The sequence below is a fragment of the Corvus kubaryi genome, unplaced genomic scaffold (assembly GCF_017639235.1).
Source record: "Corvus kubaryi isolate FWS band 111438036 unplaced genomic scaffold, C.kubaryi_AGA036_p1.0 37398, whole genome shotgun sequence".
Classification (NCBI taxonomy): Eukaryota; Metazoa; Chordata; class Aves; order Passeriformes; family Corvidae; genus Corvus; species Corvus kubaryi.
Window position 1 is genome coordinate 46137634 of NW_024581137.1, and position 24955 is coordinate 46162588.

Genomic DNA, 24955 nt, shown 5'->3' on the forward strand with positions numbered 1-24955 from the left:
TTACAGTAAATGAGAGACACAAATTTACTCAGTTGTCTGAACTTTTCCCTTCTGGTGTTCATTTCATATGCTTATACTTTAAGTCAATATGATTTAGAAAATTATGAAATATAGTAAATATTTATTTATTTATTTATTTTAACATGACTTTAGACTTTGGGCAAAACATGAGTCAGATATTGTAGTTTTTAGTGATCATGGAGGGGTTGCTATGGTAATGATTTGCCTGGATGCCAGTTAAAGGTGGCCTTTTCTATGGAATTTGGGTAAACTGACTGTCCAACGTATAGGAAAATAGGCTATTTTATTATACTTATTCCAGAATGTTTTCCTATGTAGGGATTCTGTTATAGAGTAAAATTTGTTAGTTTATTAGCAAAATTATTATTTTACAATGCAGTGTTCTTGTGTTACTCCAGTGGAGTGTGTCTGCATGGAAAGGAACTGTGGAAGGGGAATACAAAAACTATTGGTATGGATCTTCATGCAGCCAAGATGCTAAGGTTAAAGGGTTTAGTTCATTCCTGTTTTGCCTGTATATTGACATTTCCTATATGTGTGCCAAAACGATGCGGTGTCAGTGACAGAGCCAAATGTCCTTTAGGATGTGGCTCCTCAGTGCCAGTAGATGGAATTATACTGTTGGGAAAAGTTTTGTTTGTTTGTTTGTCTTTTTAATAAAAATATATAATAAAAATAAGGAATCTATCTAAATGTTTAGAAATTCAGTCCTGAGCTTTGGTCATTATTTTATGTTTCTGAGATTTTCTAAAATTGAAGCCTATATCTATCTTGAACATTTTCATATTCATCCAAGGCCATGAGAATTAGGTCCCTTAAATATGTATTATATTGCTGGTTGAAAATGGCATTTTTCTACTGTTCAGGGTAAAATGTGAAGGCTTCTCTTTTTGCTCTAACTTGGAGAAAAGCTTGAAGTTTTTCATGGCATGGAAATTCTGAGAAATTGAATTTTTAAAATTCTGAATTACTGTAACCTGGTATTTAGATGGTTGTGCTTTGTTAGTATTGACACATGCTACATACCATTTTGTGATAAAGGTATAGAACAAGTGACATGGTGAAGTAGAAATATAATGGAAATAAAAAAGAAATACAGCAGCAATTGTTTATTAGAAACTATCACATCTAAGTTTTCACCAAAATTCATGAAAACTTTGAATTTTGCTAAAATTCCTTTTTCCAGAGAATAGCATTGATCAAATTTTATTTCATCTAAAATCTTTCTGCATCAGTATGGTAGATATTTCAAACAAAAAAGGAAGAGGTTTCTTGCTATTAGGTGCCCTAGTCTGAAAACTGCCCCCATTAATATCAATGAGGATTAAAGGTGAAACAATACATAGCCATTCATTAGTCATCAGAATCTGATGGTCCATCTGGCTTGAAGATCAAGTATTTGCTTTAAAAAGGAACAACAACAAACTGTATCAATTCTGGGTGTAATGGGTTTGAATAAAAAGTTTAAAGTCCAAATTGTCTATATAGTTGTGCAAATACATAGGTGAATTTTTGTATGCAGTATCTACAATCTCTAGGGCATGTCTTTGCAGTGGGACTGTGGGATGGAGGTGATAAATTCTTGTTCACTCAATCCTGAGGAAACATCTGTGGACATGAAAGAGCTCACTCCACCAGATACAGGCTTTTGAATCTTGGTGTTCCAATGGGTTACCTCTTCTATTTTCCCGAGGCTTGGTATCTGAAACAGATATCAGACTGATATTTGTGGTTAGAAGAAGAAAAAAAAGACTTTGGTGGGATTTACTTGTGATATTTTAAAAACAGTGAGAAGGATTGGTATGAGTAGTAATAAATTTAGATGAGGCTGTGGAGGGAGAGATCAAGACTGTGAAGGGAAAAGGAAGAAAGGAAACTTCAGAGATTAGATAAGCAGCTGTAATTTTCATGGCATACATGATCCAAACCTCAGAAGACATTGCGGTTCATATATCATTGGATTTTGACCTGTGCGGGAAATTCTTTTTAGCAGAAATGCTGCAATGAATTGGCAAACCCCATATACATTTTCTTTGAAACCTTTTGTCTTTATGCCAATGTAAGCAAGAGAAATGCTTTTACCACAAGCTTTTAGATTTCTTATAACCCATGGTTGTTTTTTTTCCTTGCTCTTTTTTTTTTTTCCTTTTTTTTTTTTTTAGAGCAGGTTTAAGGGGTTTTCCTTGTAATTAGGGTAAGGGGGGGAAATATCCTACTGGCCTATTACTTTCTGCACATTTTTAGGTCTCTCACATTCAATAGAGCCCATCAATGGGTAGCACTGAACATTAAAATGCACAAAGTTGAATTAGACTGTTCAGTCCCCAACTGGCCCCATAGGCAGACACCTTGAAAGAACTGTAATTTAGAATACAAATAGAAAATAATATGTATTTTAGGCTGGAAGCATACAGGCATTTAAAGTATGAATCATAATCATAAATGGACGAGTATCAAAAGCAGTTGTGGAATGAAGCCAAGAAATTATCAGTTTTTCAGAACACCACTTACAAGAGGCATTTTTGATTTTCCTTTGGTTGCAAATCCATAGATATATGCAGGCAGCATACTGAATCATGACAGAAAGATCTTTGGTGTACGAGGTGATGGGGTTTGTTTCTTCAAGTTTTTCCTTTGCTGCTGTTTAATCTGGAATTGGTCCCTATTCCCGTTAATTTTAATTGTATGCTATGAATTTAGAGGTTTTATGTTGGTATACTTGGCATGCTTCCATTTTATCCTTCCTTGCCATGCTGGAAATGGGCTCTGGATCAGACACTGTGAAGGACATGCATTTGCAATGATGCTTTTGAAAGCAGGCCTATCCCCAGAAGCACACATCTGCTTGTTGATGCTGCTTCACAGCTCAGAGTGCTTGTCATAGGTGCAATCTTCAGTGTCTAATAATAGTGGGTAAACCAATGCAGTGAGAAACTTTCTCTCTCTCTCTCACTTTTCTTTCGTAGCTGTTTTCAGGCTGTTTGTGATACCCAAGGGATTGAAAACGAATTCTGGAACATTATCCAACACCAGGAGAATTCGGATATCACAGACCAAAGATGGCTTTTTCTTTCTCTTTGTTTGAGACCTCTCTGGTCAGTTGAAATGTTGCCTTCTTTCTGTGTTGACTAACATGATTTTTCTTCATAAATCAAATACAACACATCTGGAGACCCCTCCTGCCAGATGCGCTGCCGTGTGTTGTACTTACAGAGGATCAATGATGAGTTGCTTCACTTTAGAGGACAATTCTTCAGTCACAAGTTCTGGAGTTTGTTTGGTCCCAGCTGCACAGAGAAATACCCTCCTTTTTTGGAACACAGGGGTGGTGTTTTCCATAATGGTTCTATAGATGCACAGCTGTTCAGAATTATATACTCCTGTCTGTGCATTTTGTTACTCTGGGACTGTAATGATACAGCATGACCTTTTCCATTTTGGGTTTTAACATAATGGCATCAATTACACCGTCTCTAATGTGAAGGGTCTTCCCAAATGTTTGTGGAGACTGATTTTCAGTGGCATGGTAGGCAAAGAAGATACTCTAATAGAGGGGAGGAAGATTCAGGTGTGAAAATGCATGCAATGTCTCCTATGCCATGCACTGGCCTCTCATGCATATTCTGGTAAATAATTGCTAACTTTTGGAAATAAGTCAATTAAATGGTTTTCTCCCACCTTTAAATGGTTTTCTCCCACCTTGGTATACCACATGTGCATGATCTGATACTATTAATGCACATCCTCCTGAATCCCACTGCACTTTTCTGCCTGGACAGTAGACCTCAGTGAGACAGGAAATCTATCTGCCCACTCCTGCCAGGTGACCACGTGAAAGTGAATCAAAATTTGGCTTGTCCTGAGAATTTTACTAGTAATCCTATAGAGCACATTTGAAGAAAACCAAAGTTCTTTGCTTGAGTAAAATTTGTTTTGCTGATGAATTCCATGGTGCTTTAAGTGGAAACCCTCTTTGGTAACTGAACAAAGCCATCAGGTATGTTATCTGATTTGACAGTCTGGTGTTTGATTAATCAAACTGTTAATTTGATTTTAAATGACTGATGCTCTTTTAGTACATCTGACTTAAGTGCCTGTTTATAATTACGGTACTGAATCAAAGGCTCTTCCCAACCATTGTACAGATTAGTTTGAAAAGATGTGTTTTGATTTTAGTAGTCGTAAAAAAATAGCATTGGTGTTTACTTTAAAGCACAAATATGTTCAAAGAAACACATAGTTAAAGTGATAAAGCAGTGCCCTCACACTTTTTATTTGAAAAAGGAATGCAAGGGTGCAATTTTTAATAAGTTATATAAACAGCACACTTTATCTTCTAAAGAGATAACCAGTTTGGGGGCATTCATAGCAGTTTGATTGGTGGGCACTTAGCTTTGTGTAATGAACATACCTCATGCAAAAGTTTTGTAAAACTGCTGGAGTCTGGGGATTTAATCTTGTGTGCAGCCACTTGCATCTTGTATTCTGCTGGGAATAAATTCCTGTGGAACTTGAAAACTGAGTAATGGCATATAATAATTCAGTGTGCTGTGGTATATTTTCAAGTGAATTGCAGTGAATGTTCAGATATTAGGATAGCTGCATGTTTGTGGAGGTCATGGGTAAGGTCCTAATCCTACAAGCAGACAAGCACATGCTTCCTTGAAATAATCTGTGTAATCCCATTTGGCCTGATAGTTACGTGAATTCTATGAACCCTTAAATGCAAATCAAACCTATCAGTTTCTGCAGAGTTTGCATATGATTGTATCTATAACTGCAGGACAGTGTCTGCACTTGGAAAAAAAGCCACAAATTTCTGCAAAAACACTTTTTTGAAATAGTTTAAATTATAGATAATCACTAACATGATAAATTCAATCTCTACTAAATGTATAAAATACCTTGAGAGTATCATTGTGTAGCAAATAAAAAATGTCTGGAGGCATTATTTCTGCCTATTTTTAAACTCTGCATGTCTCAGATAATACATTATCATCTCTAGTTTTCCTTACAAGCTACCTGAATATCTCAGGGGTATGTACTGCAACACTGTAATTATATATCAGATAATCTGATCACAGTGACACTATTTTTTCCAAGTGTGTCTTTGGGCATTGTAGCTAAGTGGGTGTTTAAAAAAATATTCTAAATATAAAGAAAGTTTTCCATGCCTCCTTTTTTTTTTGTTTCCCAACTCCATATAGTTTCAAGAGGCTTGATTTTCAGAGGAAAGATACTCAGCACTTTCTGGAAATTAATACCCACATAGGCAATTCAGGCACTCTAAAAGCCAAAATGATTAGTCATTCTTGAAAATCTTGGTTGAAGGACGCTAGATAATGCAATCGCTATTTCTGCAGGCTTTACTTTTTCCTGTTTCTTTTTTCTCACATCACAATTTCATGAATTCTTCAGTCACTGCAGCCTTTCCAGAGTACACAGACATGATTTTTGGCTGTAAAACCAAGCTAAAACACCTTCTTGATTCTTCCATTTTGTTTTTCATATATCATGTAGAACTGTATGAAAGGGTAAGAAACCATTGTTTTTTCCTTAACAAGGCATTGTTTTGGAAAAAAAAAAAATTAGTCTCTAAAGGAAAGAAGCACTGGGAAATATAATTTTGTCTCTTTCCCATCCCCATTCGAACCCTAGAAATCTGAATGTCACTAGCCTGGATTTTTTTAAACCTGGTTTATAGAAAAAATACTGAACTTGGCTGTGTTAATGGAGCTTGTGTCCCTTGACTGAGGTAAAATGTACCCTGAGATGAAGTTGTATAAACACGTGGATCTGATTTTTAATTTTTTTTTTTAAATTTCATGACTCTATGTTCTTCCTGTGTCAAATTCACAAGCAGGTTACTTAGAGAGCAGAGTACCTTTGTGAGAGCTGTGTATCCTCAGGATTCCAGGGGGCACAGACTCCTGGGTCGTGCATGTAGACAGTTACTCTGGGCTCTGTTTTACTTTTTCCATCTGTGTTCAAAACCACTGCAGGTTTGCAGTGGGGAGCCACGTCATTGTTCTTTTTATTCAGCTTTAGACTGTTGAAGATCCTTCCTGGGGACTGGAATGGCTTAGAAATGGGGTGAATTTGAAGTTCAAGCGAGATAGCTAGAAATGTCTACTGGGAATACTGAATACAGTCTAAGGCAGTGGCAGTGGTTATGACTTTGTGAAACCATAACACCAGTGAGAATGGAATTTTCCATAGGTTTTCAGAAGCCTGCAGGGCCAAGTGAAAGACAGAAGCATCTGTCCTATGTATTTCTTGGGTTTATGAGTAAAAAAAAAATGTTTCTTTTTCCTTCAGAACGAAAGAAAAAAGGATTTTTTTTACTGTAAGAACCCTAGGGATGGGGCCAGAATTAATTTCAACTAATTGTAATACCCAGCTGAGATTAGGAGCCCTGTTCTATAGAGCATGAGAAGAGGCAATTTTAGAGTAGCAACACTGAATTATCCTTTAAAGATGTCTCTCCACATTGACTTATTTAGGCAACCTTTGTTGATGTGCCTCTTAATTAGGCACCCCAGAGAAATTCCTGCAGTTAGTGGTATGAATTTGGATCTCAGTGAAATAAAACTTCGTCAAATTTATCTCCTGTACATAGCAAAAAATGATATAAAAGAACATACAAGCATTTAATTTTTGCAGAAAAGTGTATTTTTAATCTGGAGAGTTGATCACTAAAACTTACTTTGGTTAAATGCCTTGCCTTGCTTGGCAAAGGAGATGAGTCAAAACAGATTTTTTTTTTTTGTCAGATGATTTTCATTTGCACTACCTTTATTACTTTTGAGCACATTTTTACAGCCTGAAGTTCAAAATTTCCATGTGGGTATCACAGTTGATGAGTATATAATATTTGATAATTCGCCGCAGAAATCTAGTTTAATTTGGATGACTCTCTTACAGAGAAATAGAAGTAATGGTACCATTTACCTGCAATGGCAACTGAAAAGTTCTGAAAAAAAGAGTAATATTTAGTAGGCAATAATGCCTGTGAATAAACATTCTTTAATAACAAGTTATGAATGGACTCTTTTCAGAAATCCAAAATTTGACATTATGTTTCGGACATACTTTAATCACTCTCATTCTTCTTCTATCTAACTTAAAATTTAAATAGTTTAGAGCTTAATTATATTTTTTCTTTTAATTTTCATGTTTTGTATGGATCTCTTACTGGAACTGCACTAGGGCAAAACCTAGATTGTTTTCAAATCAGATGAAATGCAGCAGCATGGCAGAAGAGTTCAGCATAGAGGATTTAATATTCTTTAAAAAATGTTATTACCATTCATTTAAAGAAGTCTGGGCAAGTTATCCAGAATTATTCTTGGAGCCGGAAATAGGCATTTTCTCGCAGATAGTGCTATTCACTCTCTTCTCTAATAGTGACCTCCCAAAGAAATTCCTTCATGAAGAAGACATTTCTGTGGGGAAAAGGAGGAATGTGAACTTGTATATCCTGATAAGTAGTTGCTGCTAAATTATTAACTGAATATCTCAGCCTCACTTCTGGCAGTTCCAGCTCTTGTTCTCCTTCAGAGCAGCTTTGTCTTTAAGTGTAATAATTGTTAACTGTAGCAGGAAGACTGAAAATGAAGGGAACAGAAGCTTATATTTAAAAAAAAAACCTTGCTGCAAATCTCTCTTTTTAAGCAGTCCTGACTTAGTTATAAACAAATGAATGTACTTTATTCAGATGTGGATAGGTTTGTGTGCTGTGGGTTTGTTTTTTTTTTTTTTTGTGATGGGGGAAACAGATTTTTATATATGTAATTAGGCTATTGATCCTGTACTGCCTATGGATTGAAGTCAAAAGCTATTAACTTCAAGTATTCACAGCTTTAAATGCACCAAGGCAGAGTATTTACAAGGGAAAAAGAACCTGTATGGATGCACTGTTGTGTGCAGAGAGACATTATGGGTGCTAGGCCACACTATTTGAAATTCTATGGATATACCTAGCATTTAATGCTGAAGTTGAAGGGGTGTCTGCTCCTGTTGCACAGGTTCCTAAGCACTTTCACCCACACAACAGTTTTGGCTGGGAACTCGTACTGGTTTTAGTGCTGTGCATTGTTAGCTTGGATTTGCCGAAGTACTGATGTTCAGCTCTGGGTTGGTTACTGCAAATAAGGTCAGCTCAGCTGAAAGAGGATTTGCAGTAGCTTGGAAGAGGAAGGAGTTTGCTGAACCCCAGAGGTCTAGGAGGATATGTACAGGGAGCCCAGGAAGCTAATGACAAGGGACTTCAGAGGGACTATTTTTAATGTTTTTGTTTGCACATTTGGTCACTATATTAAAGATCTTTGGCCTCAAGAAGCTGACACAGAGGCAACACTGCCTAGCTGCTCTCAAAAGTGACTACAAAACCTTTTTTCCTAATCAGACCCAACCGTCTGCTCCTTGGTGGCTCCTCCAGAGCAGGATGGTCATACAGGCCATCTGCAGTACTTGCTCCCATCTGCTTGCACTTCACTTTGCTTTCTGTGCTGTTGATGGTTTTTGTTAATGCTGCTTTGGCATGAACATACTAACCCTGCTTGAGAAATCCTCTCTCCATTTTGCAGCTATCTGGTACAGAGTCCTTGCTGCTGCCTCTGCCGGGTACAGCTCCTAGGCTATTCTCCAGGAGGGCAACTATAGGAGAGTGAATGTTCAGGTATTTCAGCTGGTTTTAACTGAGCTAATTTTAACTGGTTTAATCCAGTTTAGAGGTCTGCACAGGTTAATGTTGTCCCCTTCCAAATTAACTTGCAGAGTTTTGTGCTCTGGAGCTGAACTGTTCTTGGTGCTGGTACTAGGTTTTGAAAGCTGCTTTGTTGATTTTCAGACTGCAAGTAGGTTACACATATGTTTGTGATCCTCCTCTGTCCCTGCTTTATGTTTTTAAATCCTACCTGGGGAGCCTGGAAATAACCTTGCCTAACTTCTAACCTCTAGAGGCATCTAATTTTTCCCATATAGAGCAAGTCCCTGAGCCTTTGAATCTCTAGATTCTTCTCTTGCGCTCATGTGTCTAATAGTTAATCATTGCAATGTTCTGCATTTGGGCAAAAATCCTTGTTCTTTTTTTAATTAATTTTTTTAATGAAGACTTCGGCAGGTGTCTTGGTGATTCTTGGAACATTTGGGGAGTAAAGAAACAAGAAGGTGAGTAGTAAGAGAAATACTTCATTTAGTCTGCAGGCACCCCGAGCAAACTATATTCCTAATTTTCTAGTTAGAAAGAAGAAAATATGTATGAAATTAGTGGTGAGTACCTGTCGCTGTACATTTTAGACCAAGGCTTGTTTATATTAACTATAATTTTCCTTATCTACTACCAAAGTTGGAATTGGATCCTTGAGGAAATTTTTATGAATGGCATCTATAATGTAATATTTTAAAGCCTTTTCAACATCTGATAGAAGTTTTGAAACTCTGACAATGTGGGAGGGAGAATATTCTATTGAACACAGCTATGCTGAAGATGTTTTCTTAATAGATTTGTGGATGAATATAAAAGGCTATTAGAATTGTCTGGCCTCATGTTACCAAGATGAACAAATTTTACTCAGTAATGTTTTTAGGAAGCCTACTACTTCTCTTTGAACAGTGGTGTATAGTACAGGATGTATCATAAATATTTATGCACAAGTATAAGTACATGCATCCTAAACTCAATGAATGAAAATTTGATTGCGGTCAAATTGAAGATGTGAATTTCCAGAGGGATTACAATGTCTAAAGGGTAACCTTAGCTAGAAAAGATTAATATAATTAAAAGAGACTATTTCATATTCATTGATAATACTTCTACTTCAGAAACAGAGTTGGCATGTCTTCATCTATATTGTTTATTAAAACCTCTCCTTTTTGCTTTGATTCTCTCATGCTGTGCTTAGAATTTCTATTTGCTGAGGACTTAAACATTCACATTTGCTTCCTGAGTCTTTTCTTAAGCTTGTGTCAGACAAAACGAAAGAAAAACAAAGATTGTCTGGAAATTCTAAAGTAATTTAGTTTTATAAATCCTTTCAGGAGATCCTGTGTTTACTAAGTGAACTACATAGGGTTAATTTACTAAAGTGTTCTGAAGGACTTGCCCAAATGAGAAAAGAAACATTAGCTAGATTTGATGTTCTTTGCCAGGAACAAAAGTAAAACAAATCAGTGGCAGGATGAGTGGATCCGGTTAAATAACAATGTCTCTCCAGCAGGAAGTCTGTCTGTCAACTGAAAGGTGAGACAGCAACATAATAACAATGCCCCGTGGATCAACTCTGAGAGTAAAAAAAAAAAACATCCCACAACAAAACCCACCCCCAAAAACCCGCCAATGAAAATATAAGATGACAGAATTCACAACAGCATTTTTTTAGTCTTTAAGCTCAAGTGTCTGGAAACACATTTCTTCTCTAGGGTTATTCACATGCAGATTCCTCCTTGTGGTGGAATGCCCCAGGGTAATGAGAGCAGAATTTGGCCCTTTCTGTTTGCTCACTGAGGCCAAGTGCTGCTTTCTCAGTGAAATACCTGCCTTAGAGCTGTACAGCTGTGATATGCAAGAGTAGCTTTGGCATTTCCTTTTTTTTTGGTATAGGAGGTGAGTCCTGTGAAAGCCGAAGACTTTGTGTGGAAATGAAGCACACAGGGGTAGGTGACATGCACGAGTCTTGGCTGGAGAACTCAGGATGTGGGGATGCTTTTGTGACAGCAAGTGTAGAAATAAGGCTTATCAGAATTAATATCAAGTTAAAACATCCACAAAAGCTTTTCAGTCTGGTGCTCTGTTATTTGTATTTCAGTTCTGGATGAGTGCAATGCTCCTAGGACACACGAAAATTCCCTGGAACCAACAGTTTTACGTGTTCATTGTCTCTGAGAGAAAATCTAGTTATTTAACGTGTTATTTAGATATGGATTTAACAGCTGACAGAAGTTTGAAAACTTTGGTCTCTGCTTCTAGGACTCTCAGCATACCATTTTCCAAAATCAGTGTATTTTTTTTTTTAGCATATGAAGCCTTCTCACACTGGCATCGAGAAATCCCACAAATTGCCGTTTGTGTGCTTAAAACATCTGCAGGAAACAAAATAGTTGGGTTGCTTTGCAGTGATCAGATCTCGTTTCCATTTGGTAATTGCTGTGAAAGGTTTACCTGCTGCAGTGTAGTTTATTTTGTCTGGAAACGCCTCTGTCTCTGTGGCTGCTAAGCAACAGCCCAGATATTTACTGTCAAACAAATAAAACAAAAGCCTCATCTGCCACTTGGAGGCCCAACGTCATTGTTACTGAGCCACTCAGCTGGGTCATCATATTTGAGAGTCAGCCCTAAACTTAGTTTTTGACCACACAGTAATTTAACTGTAGGAATCCCTTCAGTTTTCACATTAAGTAGCGAGATTGTAACTATATGGAAGTATTCTAATGGCTCGTATATTATTTATTTTAAATTATTATGTTTTTCCCCCATCAAAGGGGGAAAGGAAAACATACCTCATGAGACAGTCTAATTTTCAATAGCAGAGTTACCTTTATGGTTACCCTGGAACAATGAGAGATTTCTTTAATAAGTTCCTACTATGATTAGAGCTGAGCTCTTCCCTTCTATTACCTCCCTTGCTTGACCCAAAACAATAACCAAAATATATTTCTTTAAATCAGTCTGGAGAAAAAAGAGGAATATAACAGAAAACCCAATTCCCAGAAGGAGCAGTCAGGCAGAAATGTTACTGACGAAAGGAAATTACCATTGAGGCAAGTAGGTAATCAATAGTAATCAAGTTGGTAGCTTTAAAATACAGAAGTTTCCCTCAAGACTTGTATTATGTTCCTCTGCAGTGGGTCAGAGGTCAAGACAGACTAATTGCAGTTGAGGTAAGCTTTTCAGAAAGATCCAGGGGACATAAAAAATACAGGTTTTTTAGCTGGATCTTGTCCCCTTCTTCAAGACTGCGGTTTCTAACTGTACCCTCTGTCACTATGATCACCAGCAAGTGGGTCACTCCTTCCTGTTTCAGCAGGTCTGTGCTTTGGTCATTTTGGGAACTGAAGATGACATCTGCCAGATGCCTGTACACATACAGTCCCACACAGGGAGAGGCCTGAAAAGCACAGAGAACTGGTTTTGGGAATAACTTCAATACTGTTGCTAAAGCCTGTTGCCAAAAGTAGGTACCTAAATATCTCTAGATTCCATGTACTGTGCACCTCATTGTAGGTTTACGCAAATATTTCAATGTAAGCTAGATAAATGAATTTTGGTCTTTTTACCAAGTGTGCATTGGAAATGGGTTCTCCTGGAATGGTGAAAGAAATATTCAAGGAAGCCATGGCACCAAAATACCAAAGTGTTCCAGTATTGCCTTTTGCTGTTACAGGTTTCAGTATTTGTGTAGGAAATAATAAATGAGGCTTGAAAAATAAAATCCACTAAACTGACTTCATGGATTTTTGAAGCAGTTAGTTCCCATACAAAGTCCTGCTGTGTATGGGTTTGGAATATTAATTTTACAGGCTAATCCATCTGGCCATCTGCTCATCTGAAATTCAAACAAGGCTATGTATTGCAAGTCAGTATCATATAACAACCAATAGCTATAAATGATCAGCAGAATATGTCATTCTGTCTTGCTCCTCCATCAGTGAATGACTACGACATGTCATTTAATACTTCAGCTACTGATTATTCCTGATGGGGAGGAAAGGTGAGAAAGCAAATGGTTGAGCAGGTAGTGATATTTGGCATGCATCTTATGGATCCACTTTTTTGTCGCTCTCTCCCATGGTCCAATTATTATGGGTTGTGCCAAAGGCTAGAGGAAAGACTGTGTTTAGATCTTTAGATTGGAAGTAGCGTGACAAATAATTTCCTCTGAGAATTACTTTCCTGTGGAAAGAATTGGTCTTGACTGGATAGTCAAGACCAATATTTCAAGCTCTTGACTAGCCTCTGGAAACCATGAATATATGCAGGGTTTTTTGAAACCTAGTAAAAGTTTGATTTGATGTGATTCCAACCACCAAACTGAGGATTTCTGTGCAGAATTGAGAAATACATATTGAGCTTTTTAATTTGTACCTGGCTTTATTAAACATTCACTTAGTAGTTCATACTCTCAGACTCAACATCTTTAAATCATGAATATTTGCCTCATAATTTTAAAATTCTAACTCAGGTATAACAGAACTGGTATTTGTCATTGTCTTCTGTTTTAAACTTTGAATGTAAATTGTAATTATTTTGTTTGAGAAAGGATGCCTTTGCAAACCATGTGATTTGAGTAGCTGCTAAGGTCTTTGTCACATCAGTGGTATGCTTGACATGTTTAAGATTTTCAGATATTATGATTATACTCTTCTAATTCTGTGACTTTTTGATGTGATTATGGCTTTGGTTATGCAGTAAATATGAAACTCTGAGCAATAGTTAGTTATCCATTCTTTATGTTCTTACAGTGCAGTAACATAACAAGAAGAAAAAAAGAAACAAAATGTGAGGTAGGATACAGCTCTGAGGTTTTCCATAATGATTTAGTGGCTGACCACATTTTGTGCCTTTGGAACACTTCACCTGTGTGAGATACTTAAGAGCAAAAACTTTATTTTTAAAAGAATAATCTTGTCTTTCCACTGTTGTGTTACATGAAGTTCTCTAGTGTCTGAGTTTCCATTTCCCATTCTGCAAAATGCATACAGTCAGGGTTCATTGAATTCTTAGAAAAAAACCTGAATCAAACCCCAAATTTTCCCAGAACCTAAATGAAATTTGCTTTTGGAGTAATACCATTAATTTTCCTAGTCTGCATGAGGAGTGGTAGCAGGAACTGAATCATAATGTTTGGAAAGGACTTTAAAGTATTTAGAAAACTATAAAATATTATTAAGTGTGTAATTAATTGCTCAAACTCACAGTCTTCCTAATGGGTTTACTTTGTTGTTGTAGTAAAAGGAGAGGTTAGATTGCTCTAGGAAATACATTCTTTTTGTAAATTTTGAAACCACAGCAATTTGGGTAACACCTTTTAGCCTACATTATAGTTATGAGTTGGTGCATTACAAGGATTCCATGTAAAACCACTTCATACCATCAAGGGTAACATCTTTAAGTAGGTGAATAATAAACATGAGAAATCAAAGAGACTCAAAAGAAATTAAAAAGGAGGAAGATGAGTGTACGTGAGGGAGATGATGTTTTTGTTTTCTCTGCTGTTAGTTAATACTGAGAGAAAAGAAAAAGACTAATTTTTTTCTCTATCTGATATTGAGGAGGAGTCAGAGAAAGAAACTCTTTTGCTAAGAGCTCTGAATTAGTTTTGTTTGGCACCATTCAGGTGCTGTAGACCAGGATAACAAAGGAAGCTTTCAGTTTGCCTTGTTGAGGTTCACTGAAAGGAAAGAGTGGGACTTAAGGAAGAGTTTAGGTAGAGCCTAGAGAGGCAATGAAGTAATTTAAATATTTCTGTTTGCTTTTCACTGGAACACAGCACAGAGTTTGTAAAACACAGTCAAAAATATTGTGCATTTCCCAAGCAAGTCTGTCTTTGCTGTTTCCTACCTTGTCATTACCTAAGAGGAAGAAGCAAATTGTGATACATTTAAAACCAATACCAAAATGCTAAATACAAATAGGGTTTTAATTCTGATGAATAAAGAATGATAAAGGGAAGAAATATTATTAATACAGATTTTAAAGAAATCCCTCATAACATTTAACCTTTTCTAAAACTGATTGCACAAATAAGTGAATTGAAAATCTCTGACTGTAGATATTAGTAAGAAACTTGCTAGTCTGATAAACTGACTGTACGGAATACACACTGTTTCCTTTCAAAATATACCTGGTTTGTCTTCTTCTTCTATGATTATTTTTATTGAGGCTTTTCTACATTTAAATGTGACCAGAATAATTTTAGAATTGTGTATTAAATACTTTCTGGGAGTGTTAAAGTCCTGGTTTAAGTTTGGGACACATGAATGATTAGTATGTTATTTGCAAAGCGTTGATAGTGTGTACATCCTCATGTCTGCGTCCCAAAGAAAAATGTAAGAACTCCATTTGTTACTGACTTATTTTCCATTTTTCTGTTGTTGCTCTGTCTAATGCCTATTCTGACAATTCAGAATGTTGAACAAACAAAGTAAATAAGCACTATGGAAACCATAAACCATAAAATATTCATATGCTTAGAAAAAAATACATGTTTAAGTTTCTTTTGGTCTCTTCAGGATGACTTTTGTCTCACTGTTTGAGTTTCAATAAAAGAGACAGCATGCACTAAACAGATAAAATATCCATTTATGTTTGAGGATATCGAGCCAAGTTTTGCTATCAGCTGTACTACTGTAAGTGCCGTAACTTCATTGGAGTTACTGTGGTATTATCTTGACAGAAGTAGACAGCAATTAAGGAGGAGTATAGTTGCTGTATATTCTAAGAAATCTTGAATAGTGATATCTAACCACAGGCCAGATTTCTCCCTTCATTTCCAATAGGAAAATAAAGTCAGACTCAGGTTCTAGATGAATCCAGTGGATGTTCATGTATTCCTCTGTGATGCAGCGCAGAGCCATACTAGGGTACTTTGATCAAGCTTTAATTTAGTGGTTAGGGCACTTTCTTTGAAAATAGGGGATGAACACCTTTTATCTCAGGAGAATATATTACCCAAATCTCCCAGGATCTGATTATATACTTTAGTTGCTCTACTGTCATTTAAAACAAGGGCACTGACACTTTTTCCATCAATGCTGAAAGTGTGCAGTATTTCTTCTCACCAGAGAGAAACAGATAATCTACCTCACTGCCCATGAGGTGGAGAGTCTCACCATTCATGAGCAGTGGCCATTTGTCTGGGATTACAAAGAAATAGAGTTGAGAGGTGTGAAATATTTCTATATGACTGAACTTGTGTTATTCAACTCTCCGTTACCAAAAAGGCAGAAAAAAACCCCTAAAACAGAAATGTTACCATCAAAATAGTTATGTTCATTTATTGGGTTGCAGGTTCAGAACTAGTAGAATACACTTACACAACCACTAGACACATGGCACAGAACATCAATGAGTTTGGCTGCCAAAAACTGTGTTTTTATCAAGGTGATTTACGCAGTAATTCTGTACCTGTATGCAGGTATTATAAGCAGTAAGGAAACAAAAGACTGAAAAACGCAGTGATTTTTCCAGGTGCCACAGCACAAACACTCCCAATAATAAGAAAAAGAATAGGGAAAACGCACTGTAGAAAGTGAGATTCCTTGGCCATAGACTGTTGGGGTAACAGGTGTTGGTGTAAGGAAAGAGTTAAACAGAAAGCAACAGCAGCAGTGCCGACAGCAGCAGCAGCATCCCTGGACAGTGTGTACCTGAGACAGAACTGAATGAACGAGCGCTGACATCAACACAGAACAGCACACCATCTCCTCTATTCCATGAAGAAGCTTGGAAAAGTACACACTTCGCACTCTGCTAGCTGTGGCTTTGAAGAGAACAATAGAAGATGTCAAGAGGGCTGATTTATTGTGGAACTGTGATTAAGCCTGTGTGTTGTAACCAAAAAAAAGCTCTTAGGAGTAGAATTTTATATATCTATATCTATCTATCTATCTATATATATATACACTGACGCTTCTGAATAAAACCTTAGATTTTCTTGCTGGTGGGTCTCGTCCCTTCATGTATCACAATAGACCTTGCTGTATTTCAACTGGAGAATACAGGGAATCTGTACCTGCAATGTAGGTATTGAGACAGGAGGATTTACATCAGAGGAGCATGAGCTGCTGAAAGGTCAGCACATGTTCTACAAAAGAGTTTACAATTTAAAATGTAAACGGTCCTAGAATTTTATGTTTTCAGATAACCAAAATCAGCTGGTAAAATGTCAAAGCTGCTGACCAGAAAAAGCCCAAAGTAAGTCAGGGGACATGTGGAGAAAAAGGAGGAGAGATCAGCAACGCGGCAGCTCCTGGGCAGACAGGAAAGCTGCTTTTGTAGTGATGAGTTGGTTTGAATGTGACAAGAGAAATCCTTCTCCCCTGCTCACTGCATGTTAGGAAAGAAAGAGAGTATTTTAAAATCTGAAAAGGATACCTTTAGCCAGGCAGAAGTATCCCTCTGGAAAAAAAAAAAAAAAGAAAAAAGAAAGAGAAGATTTCTTTAAATATAACAAAAGTCATTAGATTGTTATTTCTGTTCAAAGTTGTTATTTCTCAGGTAATCTTCATTGTTTTTATAGGATGCTGGAACATGTTTTTCAAGTGCTATTCTGTTTCTTACAAAGTTTAAGAAATCCAGTTAGAGAACAAAAGTTGTATTGTCTGGCTGGTAGAACAGGTCACGTGGCTGGAAAAGTTAATTCTAAATGTTAAGTCCACAAATGAATGAAGAACAGCTCATGTGCATTCACTTGTATTTGTTTTGTGTATGAGCAGTGAAGGCTAAATTACTATGAAGGGTTAATAAAAATTATGTCTTGCAAACAGCCTAAATGTAAAAATTGAGCCAGTTTCTTGCGACTGGAATTTAACTAGATTTGAGTGTAAGAAACAGATGTTCTCTATTTATATATATATATTGAAATGCATTAGTTTTTACAAAAGAAAAAGAGGTAGATTTTGTTATTGTTCACATGCAGTCAGGAAATCCTGAGTAAAGACTGATGACTGATTGTCTCCACTATCTTGCATCTTATCTAGAGGCCTTCCCTGTGCAAAACTAGTGTAAAATGCTGCCATACTGACATAAACATAAATGATAGTGTTAGACAGAGAGGAATGCCCAACAGAGTAGTGATTTGTATTAGCAATGGTAGGCCTTGGGTCAAACCAAGTCTTATTTTTAAAACTATGACTTGCAATCCAAGTTGCTTAATTACTTGTGAGCCCTCTATTAAATCTCCTGTAGTTGTAATGAGATAACTAAATACCAACACTATCTTCACTAAATCCAATGTTGCTCACTAAATCCCATAGCCTGTCTCACAGATCTAAAAGAAAATGATGATGTCAGAACATGGGATTTCATTCATTTGACTGTCATCTTCTATTCTATCAAGTTACCAAAACTGAATAAGAGTGAAAAAATTTGTAGATGAGAACTCAGCAGAAAAGGGCAATGCTCTGCAGTGAGAATGAATCCAGACAACCAACTTTAACTCTAGAGTTCCTCATTGCTATTGAGATGTGTCAATAGGCTGTCATTACTCATGCCCCTATTAAAAAAGAATCAATTTTACTGCTGGAAACAAGAATCCCTCCAGGAGGAAGCTTCACAAACTTTTTCAGATATTTCTTATCTGAGGTGTTTGGGCAGAAGATTGTTCACATTTGTATTTAAACAGAAAAAATACTGATGCATTACTTTCTGCTGATTTGGTACCACAGCAGTATCTGCTGCAGAGTTGTTTGCAAATTCGTCATCCATCTGTTGGATGTTTTTTTTTTTCCTAAGGAAGCAGAAATCACTGTGCTTTTTGTTCCAGAATATGATAAATATAAGTTTGTGGATTCTTATATTACCATAAACCTTGTTTCTTCTTTAAGGTCTGTAGCAACTGTATGAAGGAAGTCTGTGATGGGATGTACAGCAGGAAGTTTCTTGGCTGGAAGTTGAGCTCTGGCAGTGGTCACACAGCCATGTTTAAAATTATGAACATGTTAAGAGGTTGCCAGGTTGGCCTCACCATAATTGAGAGATGTCTCCACTGATGTGTATTCTATGTGTGCATGTGGAGAGAGTAAATTTCACTTTGAGTGAATAAGACTCTGGGATTATTTTCCTCAACAGTTTTGTGTACTCACAAGAGTGTGCCACCTCCTTTAGCTAATATTTGCAGTAACTTTATATGCTAAAACAAGGCTATGCAGTAGATGCTGGTAGCTTAATCATGTGGCTTCAAAATTACTCTTTGACCTTTCTTAGCCTAATCAGGAAATTGATTTCAGGAGCTATTCCTTAACCCAGGATATGTGGTTAAAGTTAAACATTGCTAATAGGAAGTCTAGTAACAGGAAACGTGTGAATGCTAATCCATACAAACATAAACCTTTGGCTTACATACAGTTTTATTGGAATTTTCCTCTTGACTCCCTTTCCTTCAATAAACCAGAAAAAAATTACAAGCAGCTTGTTAAAGTCTTTGAAAAAATCGAGGTTTTTTTGTGGCTATAGGTTTATTAAATTTCTGCCAAAGGAGACTTTCAAACTTGGGTAGAATTTTGTGAAGAATCATCTCAGGACAGTGACATGCAATTAATCTTCACTGTTCTGATCAATGAAGTTTATTACTAGAAGAACACAAATTTTTACTCAAACTACAAAGTGGGGCTATTCCTGTTTGTGTAACAGAATTGGGTGATTTAGAGAAAAAGGGCTTACAAAAAAATCTACTTCCATAAAGTATTTTGAAATCTTTTTATAAGCAAAATTGTCAGAAAGTCACTGAAATGAATATATTTTCAGGACAGAAAAGAAACTTTGAGAATTTGAAGCAATTTTATTGTTCTTATTGAATTCCTGCTACATTTCATTCGGAAAGTAGGCTGGTGTGACTTGCAGCTAAACATGAGCCAGTTAATCACTGTACATGGAAGTACAGGCCTTACCTTGGAAACCTGTGACTTTTCTCTTCACACTTAATCAACAAAACCTTAATATATCTTCATATTGAGCTCCACTGAGTTCAGTGGGATATTGTGGATGTCTATTGATACAGATCAGCTTTCAGGGTTAGGGCCAAAGTAATTTTTCTGGGAGGAGTTTCGTTGAAGTCAAAGAGGATCTTAGGGGAGCAGAAAATCCAGTCTGAAAAATTCTTTCTCAAAACAGAAAAGAAAATGATAGCTGTAAAACAGTAGCTTACAATCTCTGTAGTTCCTCTTTTGACCTGTCCAGGATGAGTAAATCAGTGATATTCATAAAATAAACCCAGGCAAATAATTTACTATGCATATTAAAGCAGAGGATATGTGTGGCATTAGAATAGTGTCATAATGATATATGTTCACCTATTTACAAAATTGGCTAACTCATGAGGCATACAATTCGTGTCTTTACTTTGCAGATAATTTTTTTTCCTAAGGGAACATTTTCAAAAGAATTCTTAAGATGTACTATTATGTTAACTTCAATAAAAATGTTATTGCATGTAAAATGAATATCTGATGGTTGTCTAAAATGTGTTTAATGATTAATAGCTGTGAAGTAAACAGTAAAAGAATCGTATCACTCCAGCCTTGTTAAATAAATTTGGGATTAATTCAATTTGCCTTAATACAGTGTCTCCTCTAGAGATCATAAAAGCTTCTCTTTGGGGCACTGTTAATTTTGATGGTCCTTTGAGTATTTGGCTGTCTTTCCACTTTTGGAGCCCCATTTGCAGACTGATGTATTGTAGTCATTCGCTCCACTGTAGTCCAAAAGCTCTTTGCTTACCATACCCAGGCAAACTTGTAAAATTGATTTTGATCACAGCCCTATTAAACACATGTTTTGCAAAGTGGAAGTGATGAGTGAGGAATATGCAGCCTGCAAGAGCCCTCCTACTTAAATGTAATAATGTTAAAAACTGAAGAAAAAGTTGCTATATAGAGGCATGACAATATTTATACAAGCAACTCTTAGGGCCTGATCCTCTCATTAGTCTGGTGCTGTTGGAATCATTCTTGAATTCAATAAACTTAAATATAACTCAAGATTTGATCATGAGTTAATGGAATTTAATGAAAAGCTATAAAGAAGAGGTGGAGTAAGCCTCAGAGTGGTATTAAGCAACTTTCTTTTTGTTTGTTTGTTAGCAAAAATCAAAGATTTCCCTTTTTTATGTATATGTTACCATTTGGCAAGGGGTTTAATCAATTCCCTGGAATAATATTTTTATAGAAAATTTCAATCTGGCAACAAATTTAATATTTTAAAATATTTGAACCTTGTGACACTAGTCTTTTTCCATAGGAAAAAGCTCCTTGTTTTTCTCATAAATCTACCTTTTTCCCCTTGTTCAAATATTGCTTTTTGTTTTCTCTTAAAAAATTGCTGGTACTTATGAGAAAGAATCTGTCTTTATGATGCTTGTTTTGATAGAAGAGAAATTGCTGTCAACATGTCGGTGTGAGGCACAATCCTTTTTTACTTCAGTGCTTTAACTATGTCATTCTAATGAGGAATGTAATTTGCCTAATAAAAAGGTTATCTGTAAACTCCAGCTGTCCCTTGTGCTGTTGGAGTCAACACAGAACTTAGCAGGTATACCTGGTGAGCCTGGGAATCCCTTGCCCCAAGAAGGAAAGGTCTGGTAACTCACCTGAAGAGGCTTTGTAGTTGTAGATGCTGGAAAAAATGATGGGGAAGCAGTCCCAAGTTTTACACTTCAGGCACAAGATTATCTTCTGATACATCAAAGGGTGGTGCTGCCATCCGCAGGGATCTGGATAGGCTGGAGAAATGACCTGACTTGACTGCTGACAAGAACTTTACAGAGGTGGACAAGGAGCAGTGACAGGCCCTGCACCTGCAGGCAAACAACCCCATGCACCAGCATAGGCTGGGGGCTAACTAGCTGGAAAGAAACTTTGCAGAAAACAACCCGGTGTCCTAATGGATGCTAAGTTATCATGAGCTATGGGTGTGCCCTTGCAGCAAAGGCTAAATGTATCCTGGGCTGTATTAGGAGAAGTGTTTTCAGCTGGTCAAGGGAGGAGATCCTTCCAACTTCTGAAGTACTGACAAGGCCACTCTAGATTGCTGTGTCCAGTTACGGCCTCCCAAGCCATAACTTGTTGATTTAGCATGAAGAGACACATGGACATACCAGAGAGAGTCCACTGAAGGTTAATAAGGGACTTGAGCATCTCTCCTGTGAGAAAAGGCTGAATGGAGCTGGAACTGTTTAGTCTAGGGAATAAAAGGTTCAAAGAGGCTCTTATCCATATTACTAAATATATAAAGGAAAGGTACAAAGAGGGTGCCAGCCTCTTTTCAGTGGTGCCCAATAACAAGACAAGAAGCAATGGGCTCCTGAAGCAGGAGTTTCCTTTTGAACATGAGGAAACGCTTTTTCACTTTGCAGGTGGCTGAGCACTGGCACAGGATGCTCAGAGAACATGTGGAGTCTCCCTCCCCGAAGATATTAAAAAACTATCTAGTCATGGGCCTGGGCAACTCTCTATAGGTGACTCTGCTTGAGCAGTGGGGTTAGACTGGATGACCTCAAGATGTTCCTTCCAACCTCAACCATTCTGTGGTTCTGAATGAGTGCTTGTATTTGTTTTCCAGACTTTCATGGGCAGTGAATCCAGTGACAGACCGAATGAAGGCTGTATCAGTAGACTATGTTGTTTGAGCAGCCATTATTGATCATGTGAAATAAAATGGTTGCCCAAGTCTTGAGTAGAAATGGAAACCTTACAAAGAAGAATATGCCATGTGGGGCTGCTAGTTTTAGTCTGGCTAAGGATGTTATTACTTCAGATTTGTGTAGTGGAATGAGTTTACCTCACGCCTAATGGACAGGTATCCTAAAACTGTAAATTTACATTTCATTTAGTTCTAAATGATGCTCTTTCTGGTGTTCTCAGACTTAGATCTGGTACTAGAAAATTCAGCATTCAGTAAACTTGTCTTCCATCTTTAAAGAACATTGTAAGAAACACAATGATTGCTTATATTATATTTTGTGTATAGGATGCCAACATCTAGAGACAGCGGTCAAGAAAATCCTTTTATAGAAAAAAACAATCAATAATCTAGTTTAATTGTTAGATTCATCAAAGTTTTTTATACATTGTAAATCACAAAACTGAAGCCTTGACTTCTACAAAGACAGACCAACATTTGTCACATGTATACTGTTTATGTTACTATACTGCATGCCTAAGTAAGCAATGGGCCCTGCATGGATTTTTTCAAATCAGAAGTGTCCCATATCCACAGTCTGTGGCTCAGCCCTCTTTCTATTCTGTATGGACACCTGCTTCTTCAATTGTAGGGCTATTTCACACTTGCAGTGGTGTGAAATTAGAATTAAAGGCAGTTAAGGTCCATTAATTTCAAACTGTTGTTATGATCATACTGGCTACACAATACATATTTGAAGTAGTTTGATTAAATGTGTATACAAAGGATGTGATGAGTTGTTGCAGGTTTACAGTTTTGGACATGCTGAAGGAAAAGTAGCATTTTGTTGTGTTGCAGTAAGGGTAAAAAGCATTATAAATAGATATTTCTTATCATAGCATTATGGTGACAGCCAGCAGTAAATGCGTGTGAAATCCCTCTTAACAAAATCAATGCAACCCAAAGAACTGTCTTTTGGTTTTGGGTACAGAAAATTCTGTTCAGCATTATCATCACAATGCAAATGAGCTTGGAGCTCCTTGACCACACCAGTATGGTGGGAGAGACCTATCAAAACCCAGGGATATCTTAGGATATCTCTGAAATGGATGGTGGCTCCACACTATTATCCCTTCCCCATTATCAACCACTTCCTCATGGCTGAGGGTCTACAGCACGTGTTTTGGACAGCTGTTTAAACTATATAGAACCCCCAAGTTTCACTTGTAAAATAAAGTAAAAAGATTTTGAAGTCAGAAATTGGGAGCAGAAGCTAAAATTCCCTGCTGCTTTTCATTCTGCCTTAGTCTCTGAAATTTCTCTTTAAAGCAAGTAGCTTAAATTTTAGGGCAACCCAAAATATTTTGCCACAACTCCCTTGATTTCCAAGCCCTTGTGGTTGAACTCAGAGTCTCTGTGTTTAGCTTGTACATTTTTTTGTGGTTTAATATGTTTCCTTCTCTTCCTGATATATTTGAGCATCTCTGTGCTGAGCTGTCTCATCTGAAAGAGGCTGACAGCATATGAAGGCAGAGAATTACCCTTTGATGAGAAAATGCAAATCCTAAACAAAACATTTGCAGAACCACTAATCACCATTTCCATACAATTGAGCAATGATATGGTATTTACTATAGAATGACTCAAAGGTAAGGAAGGCTCCTTATAAGAAATCCAACAACTTCATATACACCCCCTCCACTTCTTTTTGCAGAAAAAGGAATTGCACTCATTGCAATCAGTGTCAGGACTCCCTCAGTGTTTGGTGGAACTGAGGTTTGATCTCTTTGGTCTAAGAAATGACTTGTGAGTAGTTTAAGGAGTTGCATAGTATAGGCAGGAAACTGTGTTGGCAAATATTGTCAAAAGGAGTTTCTAAATTTGGAAGGTGTGGTGCTCTGGATCTGGTATTCAGAGATGCTAGGTAACCCCAGCTGTCGTTACTTTTCATGGTTGTGAATCCAGCACTTTGAAATGAGGGAACTGGCAATGCAAAAGTAACCAAAATCTTGGAGAGTTTGGAAAGTATTGGTCTTATTTTAAATTTTACTTCTTTGACTTTACTGTTACAATTATGGCTACTTCATTAATTAATTTTCACAATTTCACAATACCATTTGATAAAGAAAAGACATATATCTGTGAGCTTGGGCTTTTTTGGTATTTTTACATGCTTTTCTTATTTAGTTCAACTTATACTTTAAAATAATTTAATTTAGCAGAAGCTGTTTTAATTCTGATTGAACCTTAATTTAAAGCTGTGGATATTGTAATTACATTTAATTATAATGAGCATGGGTTTAAAAAACCCTATTTAGTCAGGTTTGGGTTTAAAAAAACACATCAGTTTATGGTGGGTCTAAAGGCTGATATTCTACTGTGTTAGATCCTGTTTATTTCTGCTAGTAGTTCTTGGCTAGGAAAATGAATTCAAGATTCAGATGTGCCATTTTTTTTGTACCTAGTAGAACCTGTAACATCCAGATATTCAAGAGTGAATGCCTTAGGCACACTTCCATTTCTGATTTGGATTCTCAAAGGTTGAAGAAAATATTTAAGCAAAATATCATTTTACTTCTCTGCATTACAAAAAAAACA

At 36.8% G+C, this 24955-nt stretch overlaps 1 long non-coding RNA gene across 5 annotated transcripts in view; it reads left to right on the forward strand.

Annotated features, from left to right (window-relative positions):
* LOC121671798 overlaps positions 1–24955 on the forward strand; it is an 82435-nt gene that overhangs the window by 46742 nt on the left and 10738 nt on the right. The window contains exon 1 of one of the 5 annotated variants that reach the window (XR_006018617.1): positions 1234–12194. The exons of the other annotated variants lie outside the window; for them this stretch is intronic. This is a non-coding gene — a long non-coding RNA (uncharacterized LOC121671798). Of the gene's footprint in view, positions 1–1233; positions 12195–24955 lie in introns of those variants that run through there. 5 annotated transcript variants of the gene reach the window in all.